We start from the raw sequence: 19,094 nt of genomic DNA, 5'->3' as shown, positions 1-19,094 counted from the left end.
AGACCGTTTACATGTAGATCTCGTTTGACCACCTCATGGATGGTCTTCTTAGGTCTTCCTTTGCCTTTCGCCCTTTGTCCATCTTCCATCTCATCCACCCTCCTGACTGGATGTTCTATCGGTCTTCTTCTCACATGTCCAAACCACCTGAGACGCGATTCAACCATCTTTTCCACAATAGGTGCTACTCCAACTCTCTCCCTTATATCTTCATTCCTTATTTTATCCAATCGCGTATGACCACTCATCCATCTCAACATCTTCATCTCTGCCACACTCAGCTTATGTTCGTGCTCCCCTTTAGCCGCCCAACACTCCGTACTATACAGCATAGCCGGTCTTATAGCGGTGCGATAGAATTTACCTTTAAGTTTTAAAGGCACTTTTTTGTCGCATATAAAACCAGATGCACTCCGCCATTTTGACCAACCTGCTTGGATCCTATGATTTACATCATGTTCAATCTCTCCATTATCCTGTATGATGCACCCAAAATACTTAAAACTTTTAACTTTTCGTAGGGTGTTCTCTCCAATTTTCACCTCTATATTGGAGTTTTCCCTTCTCAGACTGAACTTACATTCCATATATTCCGTCTTGCTACGGCTTATGCGCAGACCATACACTTCTAGAGCTTCTCTCCATAACTCCAACTTCTTATTTAGGTCTTCCCTTGACTCTCCCATAAGGACGATATCATCGGCAAAAAGCATGCACCATGGCACAGGCTCTTGGATGTGCTCTGTGAGTACTTCTAAGACTAATGTGAAAAGGTATGGACTTAAGGATGATCCCTGGTGTCATCCTATACCAATAGGAAATTCCTCTGTCACACCACCTTGAGTCTTCACACTAGTTGTGGCCCCATCATACATGTCTTTAATTGCCCGAATATATGCGATCCTTACTCTCCTCTTTTCTAAAACCTTCCATAAGACCTCCCTTGGTACCCTATCATACGCTTTTTCCAAATCAATAAACACCATGTGTAGATCCCTTTTATTACTACGATACCTTTCCATCATCCTTCTTAATAGGTATATCGCTTCAGTGGTAGATCTGTCTGGCATAAATCCAAATTGGTTCTCTGTTACTTGTGTCTCTTTTCTCAACCTCCGTTCTATCACCCTTTCCCATAACTTCATAGTATGACTCATAAGTTTAATCCCTCTATAATTTCTGCAACTTTGTATATCCCCCTTATTCTTGTAGATAGGTACCAAGGTGCTCTTTCTCCACTCATCAGGCATCTTCTTTGACCTTAAAATCTCATTAAAAAGCTTGGTTAACCAGTTGATGCCTTTTCCTCCAAGACCCTTCCAAACCTCAATCGGGATATTATCAGGTCCTACTGCCCTGCCATTTTTCATCTGCTTTAGAGCCTCTTTTACCTCGAAGTCTCGAATCCTTCGATAGTAGTCAAAGTTTTGATCTTCTTCTCTTGTGCATAATCGACCAAGGCTCGGAAGAGTCTTCTGTCCCTCATTAAATAACTCGTAGAAGTAGCTCTTCCACCTTTCATTAATCTTCTCCTTTTGAGCCAACACCTCTCCATCCTTATCCTTTATGCACTTAACCTGATCCAAATCTCTCGTTCTTCTTTCCCGGCTCTTTGCAATTCTATATATACCTTTTTCTCCTTCTTTCGTGCCCAAAGACTGGTAGAGACCCTCATATACTCTTGTTCTTGCTTCACTTACAGCCACTTTTGTCTCTTTCTTAGCCGCCTTATATTTTTCCCAGTTATCTGCATTGCGGCATAAAGACCACTCTTTAAAGCATTCTCTTTTTATCTTTATCTTTTCTTGTATACTCGCATTCCACCACCAGGACTCCTTGTCTCTTGGTCCTATTCCTTTAGATTCACCAAAACTTTCTTTTGCTGTTCTTCTAATAACTTCTGCCATCTCCCTCCACATCTCTTCCGCGCTTCCATTCCCATCCCACTTTGCCTCTTCTCCTACCCGTCTTAGGAAGCTTCTTTGTTCCTCACCTTTCATCCGCCACCACCTCGTCCTTGGGTTCTTCGTATGAGTTCTGATTATGTGTTTTGATTATGTGTTTTGTTTGTAATTAAATGATTATGTCATGATAAAAATTCTATTTTTGATCATGCTAAAAATTAATTATGGCAAAAATTTTAGTTTTGAATTTGTGTTGTATGACCATTTCTGCCATGAAAGAAGGGAGCTTGTTGGTAGAAGAAGGGTAGAGACAGAAAAAGAAGGCGAGAAGATGATGGAGGTGAGGGTGAAAGAAAGAAGAGGAGGGGTGAGGGTAAATTAGTAAATTTCTATTTTATAAACGTTTTTTTTCTTTTACCGTTAATAAGGATTTAATTAAAAAATTTAATATGGTATAGGGACCTAATTGAAAATTTCGCAAAACTATAGGGATCAATAGAGTAATTAAACCTCTAGAGAATGCATCCTCTCATTTTTTTAAACAATTGAGAAAATAAAATGTAATTTTTTATTAATAATTTTATAATTGGGATCAAGAATAAATATAAAAGAGAAAGTAATTAAGGATTAGGGATTACACTTTACACTTTTAATTTTTTTTTTAATGATGGAGAGGATCTATTCCCGTGATTCGACTAGTTTAACTATATTCAATTGAAATAAATCAATTATAATAAATAAAATATCCTCTTTATTTCCAACATTTGAAATAAGATTTAAAATTATCCTGACATTTAAATTATTTTATTTAACTCTAATAATAGAACAATATTGAAACGATTTTTTTAAATAAGACAAAAATGATAGAGACAAAAATGATATATTATACTTAAAAGAATTATAAAATCAAAGTGAATTTCAACGGAATAAATTGTATTGAGAGTTCAAGATTTTTACTCATCATTGAATGTTTGTATTATATATGATTAATAGATAAACTTTTAGAAGAAAAAAAATATGATACATATATAATAAAGTATAAATTATATATTTTTATTTCTAATGTACCGATCTTCTTTAAATTTTAATCAAATAAACTTTATTTTTAACTTTGAAATAAATTTTAATTTTATCCTTTAATACTATAATTTTTTATTATACATATTCAATTAGTTTTTTAATGACAATTAAGTAAATTATTCTTAATTATATACTACAAGAAAAAAATAATATTTATAACAAAAAAATTATTACAAAAAATATTAATTTTGTTACCAAAATATTTTGTAGCAAAAAAAATATTATAGAGTTGTTGTTATATGTTCCGTTACAAAAAAAATTTGTAACAAAAAATAAAATTAATACAATACAAAATAATATTTTATAACAAATTTTTTTAATACAAAAATTTAAATTTATTACAAAAACGGTAACAAATTTTGACTTGTGAAATATTTTTCGTAATAATATAATTTTTCTTATCATAAAATTTTATAATAAAATATAACTTGATTTTATAATATTTTTTACTTCCTTAGTTACAAAACACGACATTTATTTTGTAACAAGTTTTTAATATAAAGAGTAAAATATTCTTTTTGTCCCTAATATTTTTGAAATTTTTTAAAATTACCTTTAACGTTTAATTTGATTCAATTTTATTCTTAATGTTTCAATAAGTTTAATTCAATTTTATCTCGCCGTCAATTTTTTAAACAACTAATAATTAATCAATTATTTTTTTCTAATTTTATCCTTAAACAAAATCCTAATTTTAATCCCAATTCACTCAAAAATTCTAATTTAACACCAAATCCGTTCAATTTCATCCTCCATCATCTCATCCTTCTCTTCTCTCACCATCATCACCTCCCCTCTACTATCATTCGCAACACCACAACAACAACTAGGTTACCACAATAACCATTGGTCTGCATCCTCACAATGGCGATGTTGCCCTCCATCAATCTTACCTGAAAGAGGAATAGTGGTGGGGCTACTGAGAATAGGGAAGTTAAAGGGACGAACCACTTCTGCTTGAGGAGGTTATAGAGTAGAGTCCCACACGAGTGGTAGACTAGAGTGGCTAACAGAGGACGGTGGTGGAAACACCAGAAAAAAGAGTGTTGAGGCCTTCCTACTGGACGAGTTTGATGCCAACGGTTACAAATCCGATGTGAGGAGGTTGGGTGATTTGTGGAGGTAGTGAGATGTGGATGGATTAGGATCCAGTTTGGAAGGTGAGTGCGAGTCAGAGGGAAGGTACAGAGGTTGGATTGGACTTGCCTTAAAGTTGCATGCGAACCTTGGGCTGCGTTTGTTTATAGAGACAAGACACTGAGACAGGGACACAGAGACACAAAATCATGTTTGACAGAAGAGACATAGATAGAGACAATATGTCCAAAGACACTGAATTAGTGTATTTTGTGTCCATCCTGACAGGAAGGACACGGAGACACTAACAAGGGACACAACTTATTTTTCATTTTTTCTTTCATTATTCTTGTTAATTTTTCATAATTATATTTTTTATTATTATATTTTTCATCTCAAATTTTTTGAATGAAAAAAAATGAGAATAAATTAGGTTTTCATAATTTGTTCTAGTTTATCACCAAACAGAATACAAGAACACAAATTTTGTGTCTCTGTCCATCAGTGTCTTGTCCTATCCTGTTCTCAATACCTTGTCCTATCCTGTTCTCAGAAACAAACGCAGCCTTGATGAGGTTGAGTGGGTGGGTTAAACAACTTGCAACAATTGAAGCTATGCCTCCTTCTACAAAACCCTTAACACCCATGATGATGTTGTTGTTATTGTGGTTGTGGTGCGAAATTGCTGAATTGGGATTAGTGTATGTTAGAATGAAAAGATTGGATTAGAGAGTAATTGGGATTATTGAGACCAATTGGATATATCACTAGAGACCATAAGATGGAAATGGAGGCCACAGGCTATTGAACTGGTGGCCGCTTGGTCTGGAATTGGGAGCTGAGGTAGGCGGGAGTGGTAGAAGCATGACAAGGTTGGTGTCTAGTTGTGTAAGTGGTCAGGTGAGGTCCTTGCAGTGCCAGGGTCCTGTTGTTGTGGCACCGCCAATGATGGTAGAAGGGAGGTGATTATGGTTGTAACGACCTAATTCACAGTATGTCATGATCATGTTGGGAACCGAGTGTCACCAACCTGCTTACCCAAAACTTTAACTATTTACTATTAAGCCTGTAATCAAATTAGTGTACTATCGAATATTTGGGAAAAACTTTTACTTTATAAAAAAGATTTGCGAGGACAGCTAATTAAATATACATAAACCACAATCAGGAATCAAATAAAACATACACAACGCTAACATTATATATAAACAAAACATATAGCATAGATTATACATACACATAAAGGTGTTGTCATATATATCATAAGTTAGTGTACAACCCTTCACATCTTGCTATGTACAAAATTAACACTCTCGGCCTTGGTCCATATAGGAAACCCCTAAGCTTGCGCCCGAAACTAACCTAGTCGACTATGTACACCCTAATCTCTCAATGAATCTAATCAAAAGTGAGAGACTTAACACAAAAGCTAGGTTAATACAAAAACTATCAAAAGGCACAACCTCGGCTCCCGGGCATCAGCTATCATCATCAGAGAAGATCACAATCACATCAGAATATCCATAGGATCCTCGTCCTCATCATTAGATATCTCGATAATCTCTAAAGGGGCACTGGCACTCGTACTACTGGTCTGACTAACACTTGTCAGTCCACTAATAGAGGCGGTGAGCGGCTCCTCAGAAGATGGCTCGGATGAATATACTAAGATCTACTCTACAAGGATATCCTCCTTCGGTACAGGCTCTGATATATGCTCCTCCATGGTCTCAGGTATTGTTGTCAATTAAGCCCAAAATTTTAGGGCTGGCTCTAACCCTCCAAAATAATTCTAGCCCATAGTCCCAAAATTACAAAATCATATTTTGTAAGCCCTAATCCTCATTACGCGCTCCCAACAAAAATTAAAATAGGGCAGGCCCTACCAGCCATAAAAGCCCCAAAATAGAAGCTTGGAGATGAATCCAAAAGGGTTGTTTTGGTCAAAAACCTTTTCTTGGCTGCTGATCCTCACCTTAGACCCTTGATGCAAAAAGATGATAAATTTAGTGTTTCGCAGTCCTTCACCCCTGGCTCAGTAAGTTTATGCTCATTTATTTATTTATTTTATAAGTTGTTCAGTTTCTGAGAAAATGAAAAGATATAATAAATGGTGCTAAAAAAAATTTTGTTGGTTCGATAATTTCAATTTTGTCATTAATTGAATGCAACAAATTTGTTTTGATAGATGAAAAATATTAGATGATTAATATTTTTCTTTTTATTTTTATCTTATATTTAAATTAATATTAGTTAATTATCTTTTTTTAGACTAAAAGTGTTAATCCGTTTGTATTCTCCTTAGTGCTAAATATGACTGACACAAAAAAAATTAAAAAAAAAACCATATTATATGATTATCAAATAATTTACATTCTTATTTACAAGGATTTTACATCCAAATTACTCATTCAACAATATTTTTTTAGGCTATATTTAAACAGAGGTTTAGGTGAGATTGATAACATGTTTAAAAGCCCCAAATCATATTTTTCTCTTATTAATTTTTTTATATTTAAAAGCCCCAACAATATTTTTTGATTGATTGATAACATGAAAGAATACAAGCAGCATACACCCCAAAGGTGCAAGAATCCACATCTTTAGAAATAAGATGGCCCATGAACGATATAATTATTAATAAACGTGGTCCAAAAGATATAAATATTATTGGAGTATTGCTATTGATGATTATATACACCTTTCTCTATATATAATAGGAGAACAATAGATGATTAGATTTTTGACAAGTGTCCAGTCTATTTGCTGGACAAGTATCTAATCTGTTTGTACAACAAGTGGCAAAAAAAAATTAGATAAAATAAGTATACAAAGAGAAGTGGTTTTAGGCGGATCTTTTCCCAAAAAGGATCAGGGTTTAAACACAAGATATGAGCGTTTGAAATCAATAATCGAGTGAACAAATTTTGATTTTACTATATCGCTCTCTTTCTCTTCTTTCTTTCTCTCTCCCCCTCTCTACATCTCATTTTTCAAAATACAGAGATATTATGGCCGACAAGAAAGAAAGAGCTTGTGGTGATGGAATGAGTAGCTGGAAGAGAACAAAAAATGGTGGTGGTGGTGGTCGGTGCTGCGGTTGGGAGAGCGTTTGCCAAAGAAAATATAAGACGACGGCAGAGGCTCCGGGTCTATTTCCAGCGAGCAGTAGAGATGAAGAACAATTAGTCAGAGGTTACGGTGATTGTTGATGCAGCATCGAGTAGAAAGAATAGTGGTTGCAGTGAGTGGTGTTGCAACCGTTAGTGAAGAAGGAGCAGCTGGGAGCAAGTTGACGATACCGATACAGAGAACGAAGAGAGCTGAGATCCTACCGTCGGTGGTGTTACAGAGGTAATTTCTTTAAACAAAGCAGAAATTTATTTTAGTTATTTTTTTAAAAAAATGAAAAGATTATTTATTTATATTTAATTTACTTCTGTTTTGGCTGAAGGTTGAAGTTGGACTAGGTTTAGTTGGCAGAGGAGCTAATGGTAGTATGGCTGATTTGTAGTGATTACGGCTACACTCCTTCCAGCAGCTTCGAATCATCTTCAACTGGTGCGTATAAGGTATCTATTTTAGAAGGTATCTGTTTTTATTTGCTAGGGTTTTATTACTGCTTTCTAATTGTAAATCATGTTTATGTTATGCCCATATGAAGAGAAAGAAACTCATGCTTTTGAAATTAATCCTTCTCAGGTAACTCAGTTATGAGCTTTTGAAAGAGAGTGTCTAATTTTCACTAATCACTATGAAGCAAATCCTTTTGTTTTCAATTTTGCATTATGATACCTAGAATTACAACACAAATTCGAATCAGAGTTATGTTATTTCTCATGAAAAAATGATGCTGGATTTGGTAATTTAGGTCCCAAATGAATGGCTGAATTAATTGACTCAAATCCAAGGGGTAAATTTTTACTATATATACAGTAATTAGAAGCAGTAGATAATATTAGCAGCATATTTTTTATAACTAGGTTCTTTTTTTTCTATGATGTGGCTCTGATATTGTTCTCTATGTTGTATTGCTGTTTCGATTGCCATAATGATAAGTGTAAATACATTAAGTGAATTTTACTCTAAATCCTTATTTTACACATTTGATCGTCACCCAAATTATGTAGTTCATCTTTCTATCTTTTTGGTAGTCAATTTTATGTTACTTCAGTTTGCGTGAGTTTCTATTTGGAATTTGCCAATAAATAATGTGATGTCAAAATGTTTAAAATAAAAGTAAAATAAAGATTTTATCTGTTAGAAATCAAAATAGTGATTATTACGACGTTATTGTAAGTAGGGGATTTGGACCCTGAAGTTGATGATAGTGGTTCCAATTTAACTAGGCATGAAGTACTTAAAATCCTTCATGTTCCCTTCCTATCCTTTCCTTTTTAGTTTCCTGGAATTTTTGTTTGTGCTGCAAAAGGTTTGCAACTCCTCCAATCATAATTTAAATTATAAGTGTGTAATGAATTTTTGTGCAATTTTTTGTCTCTCTAGCAAAAAGGAACAACAGGAGAAAGAATGAATTTGTGTGGTATGAACACCTTTTGTGGGGTTGAAGCCTAATATCAGGGTCTCTCTTATTTGCCTCTGAGTTTTTTTTATTGTCTCTAATTTTGTTGTGAACATTAGCTTATAAGGGTTGTTTATTTCATAATAAAATTAAAACTATTAATTATCATCTTCTATACATCAGTGACCTCAATTTCTTAAAGAAGTAATTTTTGTTTTTACTCCATTGTTGTAATATATAGTCTACTGTGATGGAATTGATGGCAAAGTAACATGCTCAAATACCTGCTGGAAGATTGGAAAAGCTGCTTGGGAGATGATAAAGAAGACTGCTACATATCAAGACAGTGTCAAGCTTTAGAAGGATGAATTTGGAAAAAATAAAAAAGCTTACTTAAAGATATTGTGCAACAGCTAAAAGGTATCACACTATACTAATATATATTGAGTATTCTTTTTGGTTTCTTACCTATGGTAAATGGATTTAATTTCCCTTTTCTCCTTATGGAATGTTCATTGGCATAAAGAAAGAAAGAAAAAGTAGGATGAAAAAAAACCATAAAGAAATTACTAAGGCTGTACAGCTTCAAGATTGTGATCAGATTTATCTTACATATGCTAGCATGTTGGAATCTGAATTAAATATGATTTACTCATACCCAGCATTGGATTTAGTATGCATCACTATGGAATGCAGCTCATGAGTTGTGTTAGTTTTTTCTTATTTCATTTTATTAGCTTAATATGTTTTTCTTGAATTCTATTGTTCGGTTTTTGGAAAATATAAAGTGCTAAGGAGATAGGTTCTTTCATATGCATTGATGCAGTATGCATTTGTTTGTGTAAAGAAGAATCAGTATATGAGTTCATAATAACACTATTGCTTCAAAAAAAAATCATAATTTCTAAACTAGATATTTCATTTGGCCTTTTACTAAAAATAGAGGAGAAACAGGTTTTGGGAGATGCAACTTTTATGATCCTAATTGCTTTTTCTTGACCCTGTAGGCTTAAAAATAATACTTGAATCCCATTGAATATACCAGTTAATTCAACATGGTGTTTTAACTATACCATATATCGTTTCCTTCTACCTTTATTTTTAGAATTTGAATGAATTGAATATTTTATCTTATTTTTATGGCTTTCCTATATGTCTTTAGATTATTGTTGTATATTTTTTGAAACTTTTCTCGTTTTGATCAGTATCGAAATTTTACAACTTTGCTTAGCCGTCATTGCAGTGTTTAAAGGAGGCACCAAAAGGTACAAAATTTTCCTGTTATCACATATATGTTGGGTAAAAGTATTATTTTTTATGAAATGCTTTCATAGTAGTGTGTTGTAATTCTAGGTGGGAATGTTTAAGTGGGATATAATATATAGCTTTAGTGCATATTATCTAGGATGCGGTTACTTTTGTTTTGACATTAGCTTATAACTGCTCTCTGCTTCATAAAATAGATCAAACTATTAATTATTGTCTTTTGATAAATTGGTGGCCTCTGCTTTTGAAGAAAGTAATTTTTGTTTTTATTCTACTGACATAATGTACAGACTGCTTTTGAAGAGAAATCTACTCTGGCTAAGGACGAGGCTGAACTTTCAATATTGGAAAAAAAAAGAAAGTGCAGTTGAAGATGTGCAATAGCTAAAAGGTATCACTTTTATGACTTATTATTTCCTATGCATTGGGTATAGCTAGGGGAAGCATTTAGTTGCTTTGCATTTTCAGTCGGTTGGAGGATTCATAGGGACAAGAGGGAAGTGTGGCTGTCATTGTTTTATAAGTAATTTGGTGTATATAGCAGGAGTGAAAAATCAAATCTATAGTAAAAAAGAAAGGAGTCTAGAGGAGTGGTACATAGTGGTAATTCAAATGAGCAATAAATGAATGGAGGATAGAAATTGTTTTTGTCTACTGTAGTTTTGGTGTTTGTTGTTACCTTGGTCTGATCTTCATGTTTTTGTTTTTTGTTTTGGCAAAAAAACTCTTTGGCTACTGCAATATGAAAAGTTCCAATAATTCTAGATGATTTATATGTGAACTGATTTATGTGTTTGATTTCAGAAAAAACAAGTCAAAAGCAATTTTTTCTCATTGGGATTGTACATGGTTCCTTTGAAAGATGTTAGCTTAGTAATTTCATCTATTAATAATAATTAGTGCAATATAAGATAAGATTATAACAAAATTTGAGTCATTCTCAATGTTGCATAATTTTCAATTGCTTGGATTAAAGGTGTGAAAATTGAATAATAAACCATTTTTGTAAAGATGAAAATTGTGTGAATTAAAGGTATGTTCGTTGCATTGTGTTATTTTATTTTTTCTTATTATTATTAGTAATTAGTAACCAATTAGTTTCTAGCTGTTTAGTTTTAATTTGTTGTGGTATCATAGATAGTGTAATTTGATTTTTGAGTCATCTTAATTTATATTGGTAAAAATTCATGACATTTATTGGATTTTTTTCTTTTTTAATATCAATTTTTTAGTGCCTCAAATTAATCAGGGCTTAATATTCTCTCTCTGGCAGTTACCAGAACATTTTTTTGGAATTTTTTCGTGGCCTTCGAGTTCTTGGGAAATTGATTCGCAACAGTAAATCCAAGAAGGACATGTTTGTTGTCATCTCCGATGAAGTCTTTGATTGCCTGCAACCTCCCCCAGGTAACACTATCCTTTATAATTTCCTTTCATTGCATTTTGCATTTATCTTGTTATTAAAGGAAGGAAAATATTGCTGCCCAGGATGGTTGAAATTGATGCTAGAAATTGAAATTTTGACATTAAATTTCTGCACTTTATGCCTCATTTGACGAGTGATAACATTTTTATCAAGTCCAAAGATATATTTCATGTTAGAGTTTAATTTAACGTTATTTAGACCACCTCAATTATACTGGAACTTTAATCATAGGTTGAAAGCAATCTTTTTTCTCATTCAGGATTTTGATGGTTCCTTTGAAAGAAGTGGTTAGTTTAGGAATTTCATCTATTAGCAACAATCTAGAAGAATTGATTTTCAATAATTGGAATATGTAAAATAAATCTGTTATTTTGGTTTCTAATTGAAATCAATGGCTGTGTTCTTAATCCAATATAAGATAAAAGGTATCTACTGCATTTATGTGCATTCAATATAATAGTTTTTTGTGATTTCTACAAAATTTTCTATTACTGGACATGCTTTGGGCCTAAGATAAAGAAGATTTTTTATAGCTGCAAGAGCAATCTGAATTGTTCTGCAATTGCAAGTAAAATTTTTAGTCTCTATAATTCTTTGTTGTGGTCCCCGATGGAGTCTTTGATTATGCCAACAATGTCCTCCAGGTAATACTATCCTTTATAATTTCCTTTTGTTGCCATTTGCATTTATGTTGTTATTAGAGGAATGAAAAGATTGCTGCCTAGGATGGTGGATATTGACTTTATATAATGAAATTGACATTAAATTTCTACATTTTATGCCTCATTTAACATGATTGATAACATTTTTATCCAGTTCAATAATATATTTAATGTTATATAGACCTTTTCAGAGGTGTACGCATATATTAAGTTGAGTTGTTTCATAAAATGCTGGAGTAAAACAGCATCACACTTAAAAAAAGCAGAGAAGTACAAAGAAGTAAATGTTATGCCCTTGATGTTATGAACTTGGATGTAGATGCTCGATTGCGGGTTAGAAGTACGGAGAAGAAGGCAGAGATAATAAGAGATGTATTCATCATAATTTTGTGTTATTGCTGAAAGTTTTAAATTGCTCTCTTTTGCCTTTTGTGTTGTTCCTCGCTCCCCCTCTGATTTGCACTTCTATGTATTCAATTTTAAAGATTTTATTTTCATCTTAGATGATAACAACTTGAGCTGTTCACTATTCAATTTGCGCCATTGATCCTTGGAGATGATGTAGTTATTGTGCTACTAATAATCTCATTTTTAATTATTATAATCGTGAGTATGAAAATGACTATAAGATTAGTAAATATATAATTATTTGTTGCACATTAAGGAGACACAGTTGTTGTCTTAACATAGATGTCAACGTAGATGAAAGAACTTCTTAATCTAAGGTTTAATCACTGCATTATTATTCAACTTTGTTGGCCAATGATAAATAATTTTACTTCATTAAAATTGTCATTGCAGTTTTTTTTAGTGAGCACAAAAACCAAGTTCATGGTATATAATTATATCACTGGCTTTGTTGCATGCTTGGTTCTTCTTAAACTATGTTTTGTTAGTATTATTGCTGTTATTGTTTGTGTTGAAGCTTGATATGTTTTGTTTTATATTCCTGGTGGGTTAAGTATGAGATTACAAAGAGAGATATTATATTTGCCATGTGATTAGATGAAAATTATAGTCTTTTTTGTTGCTCCTTCAAGACATATTTAGAAAATAAATGATCACTTTTAACGACATCACTCTACATTAAGGGTTTTATGTATAATGATTAGTGTTTCAGTGTAAAAAGAAAAAATCTTCCATAGAATGTAGAGAAATGGGGAAAGAGTTGCAAGGATAATTGCCCTTTCTTTTGGTTTGGATGCTAAGAGCTTTGATCAAACGTTATTGCTTCGAGAGCCAATAGCATTTCTGTCTTTGCTGCACTATGAAGGTTTTGAATCATTACTATTGTGTCCTATACTCATGCTTTTTGTTTAATTACTCATGTTGCAAATAAAGCAAATTTTTTTGTTTTAAATTGAAATGATTGGCTGTGTTAGTCCAATATAAATTATCTATACCAGCAACCATAGTTTCACCAATTTTTTTCATAAATTTTAATTTTTGGTATTCTTGAATCCTTGAATTAAATCTGAAATTCGGATATTTCAAGAAATTACAATACGAGGGAACCAAAAGTATGAGAGAAATGAGTATTATTAATTAACATATGATGATCGAAAATAAAGTATGATCATCTATCTATATGTATCTCTTTTTTATTATTATTACTGATACTATCCTTAAAGATAAAGAAAAATGAAGGATATTTGATTGAAATGTTCTTCATTTCGAATTTCACTATTTAAATATCCTCATGCCAACTTAACATTCCTTATTATATATGGTTTATAATGATTTGAATTGATCCATGATCTAGCTATTTACCTTTTTTTGTGATGTAATGTAATTGTCTTTCCTTGAATACTTATATTGGGATCTGTCAAAAACGGTGATGAAAGAACTTAAAGAAATGGTTGCTGTAACGACCCAACTTCCAAAACATCATGATCGTGTCGAAAGTAAGGCGTTACCAACCTGCTTTCCTTTATTAACTATTTACTATTGAGCCTTTAGTTCGATATCGCGATTAGTTTTATAGAAAATTTCAGAGAAATTTTGTTTCTATTAATTAAGATCATATAGCAAACATCACCTAGTAATAATAATCACATAATTATTAATAATAATAAATATTATACAAAAGAATTTAAATAAAATTCAAGTACAACTCTTATCCCTCTGCATAAAATAAAAAGTAAAGCTACAAAGGCGAGGAAATTCTATGAAAAAAACTCAAGTCATAAACTTAATTCGTAAATAAGTTCTATAATCGCCCGCAGCTTCAAACGGAGTCTTCGAACTTGTGTCACTAAAAGGGTGGAAGATTTTGGGGTGAAAACAAACCACAAGTTCTCAGTAAGGAATGGAAATGCCGTAAAAATATTGATTAATATGCAAAAAATTAACATACTCAAGGAAACTATATTTTTATCAAATTTTTTTGGAAATACTTTTGGTTTTACTTTAACTAATTAATTACCTCCTTCAAAATCTCTAAACTCAAAACTAGTCACATTAACCATCTATCAGTCACATAATTAGTTCTCAATCAAAACGTCAATTCTCAATCACCTTCATATATTCATCAACCAATAGCACTAACAAGAGATTCAATTCAACATACAAACAAGTCACAGCAAGGCAAACAGCACAATCACAGCACAATCACAGGGAAGTACAACGAGCAAGCCCAATCAAATGCAAATGCACAAACAAGGATGATGCATGTCTAGCCTTAGTGCAGGTAATGAGCTCATCTGTCGGTTTCTACCCGCTCCCGACATAACCCAGCATTACTAGCCGGATATGGCTTTCTTGTTGGCTATACCCCTGTGTACAGGAAATAATTCCTCTGCTATCACAGGGACCACTGTACGCAGAAAATAACACATCTGCCACTGCAAGATTGTATGCCGACACACCTTCTGCATACAGGAAATAACCCCTCTGCCACTACAAAAATGAAACAGGTGGTCACGATACTTCTATAGCAGGAAATAACCCCTCTGTCTTACAGAAATAAAATATGGATCTATACCGTAAGAAAGCGTTCTCAAGGGTCGCATCACTATCTATCTGACTGCCTCAATGCAGCAGATGATCACACAAATATCTCAGGAGTTGCCATAACGCAACAAATGAATAAACACATCTCTTGGGTTGCCTCAAGCAACAAATAAATATCTCTTGGATTGCCTCAAGCAACAAATCATCACATAATCATTCTCATTATCATCATTCATTATCATTCTCATTATTCATCATCACTTTGACATTCTTATGCAATACCTCTATCTTTCTCTGTTCAATCATACTATACAAACTTTACATCTTTCACTTTTACAATATCTTGGCTCAAACCATTTCTCTTTACCATTCGGATTCAAATATTATAAAATTCACCAAACTCCTGAAAAGTAATCCTTTATTTCAAGCCCAAAGCATAACTTTTTTCATATTAAATTGAATTCAAAACATAATTCCTTTCTTAAATAATTCAAACTTGAAACATAAACTTTTCCTTGATAATTCCAAATTTAAAATAGTATAATTCTTCTCTTATTTAGATAAAATGCAAATAATACAATTTTTCAAGTTCAAATCTTTTAAAATGACTTTTCAAATAAAACCTCAGATTTTTATAAAATTTTGACAACACCTCCCCTAAAACTCGGACTTAACCACCCTTACGGATTCCCTCTTTCTCAACATCTCATCAAACCTTTCTCAACAATTGCCACAACAATATATTCTTAAAAACATTTGATAATAGTATAGAAAATCTATTTCTCAAATTCCATATCCAAGTAATCACCAAAACAACATCGGCAGTCTAATTTCAGTTTTATTTTTAAAATATCAAACCAATTCGGAATTACGCAAACCTCGTATCCATGTGACCGTCTCGGAATAATCTTTCTATTAAACCAAAAATCACAATTTTTCGCTGGCTCTAGCTTCGGGAATATAAGCAAAACCGTGACTGCTCTGTAGTGCCTTAAAACCAGAAGACAGCAGCAGTGTACAACATTCGAAATTTCATATAAAATCCAAATTAAATCCAACCACCTTCAAAATTAATGTGGTTAAACATAACTTATCCAAATTTCTTTCTCAATTGGTTATAGGGTCATACCATTTTTAATGAAGGAGTTACGTAGCTTGGAAGTTAGGTAATTTTCTACTGAAGTCTGTTTTACAAATCATTGAGCACGATTTCTTCCAAGTTCCATAACTCACTTGGTAAAACATGGAAAACCCTGAAATTTAAATCATATATACTAAACATACTCAACTTTCACCTCCAACTGATTGCATCTCAATATCATTCCTGAATTAAAAATTATGAAGTCTCAAAGTTACTGACTTAGAAAACAAAACCTGATTTTTACTGCATAATACATCTTACTTTAAAAATCCATATCTTTAAAACCACAACTCTAACAATTCTAAATTTTTATGAAATTAAAGTACTAGGACCAGAGTTTCATTTAAAATTGGTTCCATTTCAAAATTCAAACCGGAGAATTTCTAATAGAGGAAACAAATTGCTGCCGTGTTAAGTGTTCTGCAGGAAAACCAGATTTGACATTCATAATTCAAAAATTCACCATAAACCATAAACTTAATGAAAAAGTCTCAAATTCACCAGTCCAGCTTCCTATATTCCCAAGCTTAATCCAGACTTAGTCCCACGCAATTACGATCATCACAGAATTAATTATAGATTTTCAAAGTCTCCGGCTTCATTTAAAAGTAATGCAGAAAATTAAGTTTTAGATTTTGGAAAATCATAACTAGTTCTATAGTTAATTCAAACTTCTCAAAATTGAATCCCAACAACTTTTATTATAGTTTACTCAGCCTTTACTCTCATATCATTTCGATTATCGTTAAATAACTGATTTACTTCCAAAGTCATCTTTTAATTTCAAAATCAGATTTTCAGCAATTAGTTCAACATTTCAAGATTCAGTCTTCCAATTATTCCTTAAGCCCAACTTCAATTAATCACTAACTAAGTCCATTACAATAAACCAACTCAACAGCAACAATTTCAATTTGATCCATCAAAATACATAAATCACAATAATCTCTCATCAACACTTTATAATTCAATTTCACCAAAACAACGAATTCAACCAAAGTTCCAATAAAAAAAAATCTCAATCATTGCAATCATAATTTCAGCCACAACTCAACATTTATATAATCAATCAAGTACAGCTTCAAACACTCACAACAAAGCCCAAAAACATTCACAGACATAGACTGAATTCAATACTCCAATTGAAACACTAAAACGTCATCAAACTTAATCCAAATTTCACAACCTCAAACCAGGCTTATTTCTATCAATTAGGCTCTCACAACAACAAAACCAATTACATTCACAGCAACAATCCAAACTCAATTCATCAATTATCCATACGACAGCTTTTCAATAATTAACTCGGCATATTTCAATTTAATAAATTATACTAAATTAATCAATAATCACAACAGCATCTAAATTCAGTCACAGCTCAGAATAATCACAACTAACTAACTAATTTCAAATGCATTTCAAGTCATTCATGTCAATTAAGAAATTCTTAACCATTGTTAACCATTTGCACTTATCCAAATAATTTTGTCGGCATTCTAAATTAAAAACGTTTAACTTTAAAAATAAATCCCCTACCTCAAAGTCGAAACTCGCGGAAATCATCACACACAATAGCTCTGTTAGCAATTTCCAGCACCAGTTTCCATGGCAGCAAAAGCGACAAGGGAAAATGGCCTCCTCTCCTTTTCGGTTCGTGATTCCAGTGGCAGCAGCAACATTCCCAAAACAGGGCAGAATCAGAACGAGTAACGGAAACCTCCGAGCAGTTCCAGCGAGCTCCATCGGTGGTTCTCCAACGGCCAGAACCACCGATAGCTCAATGGCGGCAGTGCATTCTCGTCAGATTCCATAAACCCGAAGCAGAGGCAGAACTTGCGAGCCCTCCTCCTCCAGCAGCGGCTTGGTGAGACGCGGCAGCAGCAGAGTGCGACAACAGCAGCGCTGCAGCTCAGTAACGGCGACGCGGTGGCAGCTCGCGAGGATGGCGACGGCAGCGACTTCCATCAACGGCGGCGGCGGCGAACAGAAACACCCACCAATGCGTCCGTTTACTCCCCCTCTCTCTTGGCCGGTCACGTCTCTTCCCTTTGCTCTCCCTTCTGCGTGTGGCAGCAATGGCTACGAAGATGGTGACAAGACCTAGCAGCGGCTACGATGAAGCACGATGGCGACTTGGTAGCGGTGGCGGCAGAGCTTCGATGGCAGCAAGGCAGTGAGCTAGACGGCAGCTGGGTAGCAACTCCATGGCGGTAGGGCAGCGACGCGACGGCGGCTGGTCAGCGAGTTCGGTGGCGGATCAGCAGCAGGACGCAGCTCCCTCTCTCCCTGTGCTCTCTATTTTGTCACTGAATATTACGCTGAAGGAAGGTTGGAAGGGGGGTGGGGTGCGGCTATGGTGAGGGAAGCTAGGGTTAGGGTTTCTCAATTAATTTGGAAAGTAAGGTTTTTGAGTTTGATTTGGAAATTTAGAGTTAGAAATTAGAATTTTATAAAGTAATAGGGATAGATATAAATAGATATTTTGATAAAATTAGAGGGTAAAATAATTTTAAAATCTAATATATTTTATTAAAAGTATTTAAAAATATTATTTATCATTATAGTGTTAAGTTCACTTAATTATTTTTAATTTAAAATATAAAATAAGCATGTTGATCACATTTTTATAAAATATAGTTTAAACTCAAAATATTAATTATTTAAATAAAATAATATAATCTTTCATTATTTTTCTATCATCGGAATTTTAATTTCAATTTATAAAATAATTAATTATGATAAAAAATATATATAAATATTAATTAACTTAAACTTAAAGTATTTATGAATATTAATATAATCATTTCTAATAAAATAATTTCTGAGAATACAAATTGATAAAATAGAACATAATTCATTCATATTAAAAATTATTTAAATTGAACCGTATAATTCTTTTTTATTTTTCAATTATCAAAATTATAATTTCAATTATATCAAATATCCAATAAAAATTATATAAAAATTTTAATTAATTTAAACTCTAGTTATGATAAAACTCCATTTAATTACCTTTAGTAAAATAATTTTTTTAAAATAAAATTATCAACAAATAAAATAGATC

General features: G+C 32.9%; 2 long non-coding RNA genes across 6 annotated transcripts; one reads left to right on the top strand and one right to left on the bottom strand.

Moving 5' to 3' along the window:
- The first annotated feature begins 6,783 nt into the window (after positions 1-6,783).
- On the top strand, positions 6,784-12,538 carry LOC112742851 (uncharacterized). 5 transcript variants are annotated; one of them, XR_011872345.1, is made up of 7 exons: positions 6,784-7,415; positions 7,516-7,622; positions 8,825-9,003; positions 9,789-9,848; positions 10,140-10,240; positions 11,123-11,256; positions 12,257-12,538. It is a non-coding gene; the product is annotated as an uncharacterized lncRNA (long non-coding RNA). The 5 variants fall into 5 exon arrangements; XR_003171915.3 differs by having other exon boundaries at positions 6,800-7,415; positions 7,516-7,633; XR_003171914.3 differs by lacking the exon at positions 12,257-12,538 and having other exon boundaries at positions 11,123-12,199.
- Positions 12,539-13,976: 1,438 nt separating this feature from the next.
- On the bottom strand, positions 13,977-18,465 carry LOC112742844 (uncharacterized). The gene is made up of 2 exons (XR_011872350.1): positions 17,567-18,465; positions 13,977-14,835 (listed from the first exon to the last, which is right to left on the bottom strand). It is a non-coding gene; the product is annotated as an uncharacterized lncRNA (long non-coding RNA).
- Positions 18,466-19,094: the final 629 nt, after the last annotated feature.

The sequence above is a fragment of the Arachis hypogaea genome, chromosome 2 (genome assembly GCF_003086295.3).
Source record: "Arachis hypogaea cultivar Tifrunner chromosome 2, arahy.Tifrunner.gnm2.J5K5, whole genome shotgun sequence".
In the NCBI taxonomy this organism is placed as follows: domain Eukaryota; kingdom Viridiplantae; phylum Streptophyta; class Magnoliopsida; order Fabales; family Fabaceae; genus Arachis; species Arachis hypogaea.
This window is presented reverse-complemented; position numbering and strand designations above follow the sequence as displayed.